This window comes from Entelurus aequoreus, linkage group LG18 (genome assembly GCF_033978785.1).
Source record: "Entelurus aequoreus isolate RoL-2023_Sb linkage group LG18, RoL_Eaeq_v1.1, whole genome shotgun sequence".
Classification (NCBI taxonomy): Eukaryota; Metazoa; Chordata; class Actinopteri; order Syngnathiformes; family Syngnathidae; genus Entelurus; species Entelurus aequoreus.
In genome coordinates this window covers 1170284-1175283 of record NC_084748.1, presented here as the reverse complement: position 1 = coordinate 1175283, position 5000 = coordinate 1170284, and the positions used below count along the sequence as shown (strand labels likewise).

The window sequence follows — 5000 nt, the reverse complement described above, 5'->3', positions numbered from 1 at the left end:
TATGTCTAAATTAAAGATTTTGCATATTGTACATTTAATTTTACAGAATACTTTCCAGTATCGAATAGCGGTGCGATATCGGCAAAAAGTGATATCGAATGATATCAGCTTGCATCACTTGCAATCAAAGCTGGACAGACACTTGACATCTAAATGTTCTCCAAAAGGCACAGGAAGTTGGTCTTTTCCTGTATTTTAGGGTTAGGGTTAGGGTTAACCCTAACCCTAACCCTAACCCTAACCCTAACCCTAACACTGCCTTTTTTAGGGTGAGTTCCTGGCAACCACAGCCACCAGCATTTTACTGTAAATTTTGCAGATTTTTTTACAGTGTAAAATGATCCACTTTAAGAAACTGCTAAAAACTCAAAGTGTTTAAAAAGTACTGATAAACATCTTGAACCTTATCAAAAAAGGAGAACATTTGAAGTCATTTCACAAGGTAACATGTATATCTGAAGTCATTTCACAAGGTAACATGTATATCTGAAGTCATTTCACAAGGTAACATGTATATCTGAAGTCATTTCACAAGGTAACATGCATATCTGAAGTCATTTCACGAGGTAACATGTATATCTGAAGTCATTTCACAAGGTAACACGTATATCTGAAGTCATTTCACAAGGTAACATGTATATCTGAAGTCATTTCACAAGGTAACACGTATATCTGAAGTCATTTCACAAGGTAACATGCATATCTGAAGTCATTTCACAAGGTAACATGTATATCTGAAGTCATTTCACAAGGTAACATGTATATCTGAAGTCATTTCACAAGGTAACACGTATATCTGAAGTCATTTTACAAGGTAACACGTATATCTGAAGTCATTTCACAAGGTAACATGCATATCTGAAGTCATTTCACAAGGTAACACGTATATCTGAAGTAATTTCACAAGGTAACACGTATATCTGAAGTCATTTCACAAGGTAACACATATATCTGAAGTCATTTCACAAGGTAACACATATATCTGAAGTCATTTCACAAGGTAACATGCATATCTGAAGTAATTTCACAAGGTAACACGTATATCTGAAGTCATTTCACAAGGTAACACGTATATCTGAAGTCATTTCACAAGGTAACACGTATATCTGAAGTCATTTCACAAGGTAACATGTATATCTGAAGTCATTTCACAAGGTAACACGTATATCTGAAGTCATTTCACAAGGTAACATGTATATCTGAAGTCATTTCACAAGGTAACACGTATATCTGAAGTCATTTCACAAGGTAACACGTATATCGGAAGTCATTTCACAAGGTAACACGTATATCTGAGGCTTATAGTGGGGTGTGGCTAATATGTGGAAAAATATTTTCCTTTTTTAATTTAGTGGGCGTGGCTCATATATCAACGCGACTGGTAGTCCGGAAAATACGATATATTTTGTTTTTCTAATTTCTGGCAATTTGATGCACTTGTAATATTTTCTGTTACCTACAAAAAACAATGTTAAAGGCCTACTGGACTGATTTTTTTTATTTAAACGGGAATAGTAGATCCATTCTATGTGTCATACTTGATCATTTCGCGATATTGCCATATTTTTGCTGAAAGGATTTAGTAGAGAAAATCGACGATAAAGTTCGCAACTTTTGCTCGCTGATAAAAAAAAGCCTTGCCTGTAGCGGAAGTAGCGTGACGTCACAGGAGCTAGTATTCCTCACAATTCCCCGTTGTTTACAATGGAGCGAGAGAGATTCGGACCGAGAAAGTGACGATTACCCCATTAATTTGAGCGAGGATGAAAGATTCGTGGATGAGGAACGGTAGAGTGAATCACTACAATGCAGTGCAAGACATATCTTTTTTCGCTCTGACCGTAACTTAGGTACAAGCTGGCTCATTGGATTCCACACTCTCTCCTTTTTCTATTGTGGATCACGGATTTGTATTTTAAACCACCTGGGATACTATATCCTCTTGAAAATGAGAGTCGAGCACGCCAAATGGACATTTAAAGTGACTTTTATCTCCAAGACAATACATCGGTGACACACTTAGCTACTGAGCTAACGTGCTAGCATCGTTCTCAAATGAAGATAGAAACAAAAGAAATAAACCCCTGACTGGAAGGATAGACAGAAGACCAACAATACTATTAAACCATGGACATGTAACTACACGGTTAAAAATTCTCAGCCTGGTAAGGCTTAACAATGCTGTTGCTAACGACGCTAAGGCTAATTTAGCAACTTAGCAACCGGAACTCACAGAACTATGTACTCTCTCCTTTTTCTATTGTGTATCACGGATTTGTATTTTAAACCTTTTCCCAACCAACAACGTGGATCCAACGTTAGACATCAACGTTGTCGCAATTTACAAATACAACAATTTTGCAAGGTTGTTTGAAAGTCAGTTTAAAAGGACACGTACGTATAATCAACGTTGTATCAATGTCTTGTGCCTGCTGAGATATAATGCAGAGGTGTACTTATAACAATTTTATAGACTACACGGAGGAGGGGGGGGGGGCAGTGTTCATTTCGTTGACTAAAAGTGTTTGTCTTAGTTATCGCCAACATTTTGACAGCAGTTTTAATTCAGTTTTTAGTCATAGTCTTTTGATGAAAATGTATTTTAGTTTCAATCATATTTGAGTCATCTAAATTGATTTAGTTTTAGTAAACTAACACTTTGGTAAATTGTTTTGACTAAAATATAAAGCATAAAGAATAAAGCATCTTTCAAGTTGTCTTGAAATTACTTTTATCAAGGTTGCTACAGAAAGTAAATCCCCAACAAGACCTGCTTAAGTCCGGGACAGTTGGTCGTTGACAAAGACAAAGAAAAAGACATTTGGTCAACCAAATGAACCATGACCTAAAATAATAGAGAAGCACTGCCTTAATTGCAGCCTAAAACACCACATGTGTCAATATAAACAGGTATCAAATAGTTCTACTTGCCTATTTCATATACGTCTTCAAGGAAGAAGCGTATTAGAAAGCATCTAGTAACAAATGTGTCCGCATATTCAATTTACTTCATCAAGAGCTTAAATGAATTAATTTTGTGACCATTATTGTCCCCCAAAACATGTTATTAAATCAAAACAGATTTAAAGCCAGCATAATTCTGTCATAAGTTTTGTGTTTTTCATCCTCACCATTGTTCTTGAAGTCCTTTCCCTTCCACGTAATAAAAGTAAGTACAATGAGTCGTGCTGATATCGTATCGGAATGCGCAGCGAGTGAGGATTTATAAGTATAAGGTAGTAGAGATTGTCAGGTTCAACCAGTTAGCCAGTCAAAATAAATACATCCATAGATTGTAGCCCTAAAATCAAGGAGGGTTTACACTAAATGACTGTAAATGTAAAAACTGTACCACTGTTGTTTTTACAATACAATTCTGGTGACTGAGCTGACAGATTTGTCCTACCGTAAAATCTACGGCCATTCTTTTCACAGTACAACACTGTAAATGGAAAGCCAGTACCACCGTTATTATACCGCACAATTCTAGCAACTGAGCTGCTACTTTCTTGCCCATTCTTGTAACAGTACATTGCAATAAATGGAAAAACAGCACCAATGTTCTTTTTACCGCAAATTTCTGCCAAATGAGCTGCTACTTTTTTGCCGGAAAATTGAGGTCCATTGATTAGAGCAGATGTTGTTGTTGGTACCAGTGATGATTTTACAGTACATTTTACAGTACATTTTACAGTACATTTTACAGTACATTTCAGTGGCTGATTTTTACTGTCAAATCTACGGACTTTTCTACAGTGCAGCCTTGCGGACATGCCAGTATGAACATGCCAGTATGAACATGCCAGTATGAACATGCCAGTATGAACATGCCAGTATGAACATGCCAGTATGAACATGCCAGTATGAACATGCCAGTATGAACATGTATCACACAGCTAATGGCCCGACAGGCCACGTTTGGCCCCTCCTAGTTAGTACACTGAGGAATAGCAGGGCAGGCTAACATGCTGATCATGAGAGTGTGGGCTTTCAATTGGCCGCAGGAAGACATCTTCTCTGTTAAGTAGAAAAGTGGACGCAGGAAATTGGTGGAAATGAAGACTTTGGCTTGCTGTGCTTGGCCGGGTGTCAGACACATGAGTAGCAGGGAAGTAGAATAAAAGTGTGTCAGACACATGAGTAGCAGGGAAGTAGAATAAAAGTGTGTCAGACACATGAGTAGCAGGGAAGTAGAATAAAAGTGTGTCAGACACATGAGTAGCAGGGAAGTAGAATAAAAGTGTGTCAGACACATGAGTAGCAGGGAAGTAGAATAAAAGTGTGTCAGACACATGAGTAGCAGGGAAGTAGAATAAAAGTGTGTCAGACACATGAGTAGCAGGGAAGTAGAATAAAAGTGTGTCAGACACATGAGTAGCAGGGAAGTAGAATAAAAGTGTGTCAGACACATGAGTAGCAGGGAAGTAGAATAAAAGTGTGTCAGACACATGAGTAGCAGGGAAGTAGAATAAAAGTGTGTCAGACACATGAGTAGCAGGGAAGTAGAATAAAAGTGTGTCAGACACATGAGTAGCAGGGAAGTAGAATAAAAGTGTGTCAGACACATGAGTAGCAGGGAAGTAGAATAAAAGTGTGTCAGACACATGAGTAGCAGGGAAGTAGAATAAAAGTGTGTCAGACACATGAGTAGCAGGGAAGTAGAATAAAAGTGTGTCAGACACATGAGTAGCAGGGAAGTAGAATAAAAGTGTGTCAGACACATGAGTAGCAGGGAAGTAGAATAAAAGTGTGTCAGACACATGAGTAGCAGGGAAGTAGAATAAAAGTGTGTCAGACACATGAGTAGCAGGGAAGTAGAATAAAAGTGTGTCAGACACATGAGTAGCAGGGAAGTAGAATAAAAGTGTGTCAGACACATGAGTAGCAGGGAAGTAGAATAAAAGTGTGTCAGACACATGAGTAGCAGGGAAGTAGAATAAAAGTGTGTCAGACACATGAGTAGCAGGGAAGTAGAATAAAAGTGTGTCAGACACATGAGT

General features: G+C 37.9%; 1 protein-coding gene across 1 annotated transcript in view; it reads right to left on the bottom strand.

The window, feature by feature from the left end:
- The window catches only part of prss12 (serine protease 12), a 99313-nt gene that overhangs the window by 50921 nt on the left and 43392 nt on the right, over nucleotides 1-5000 (bottom strand). The gene's annotated exons all lie outside the window — the stretch shown is intronic.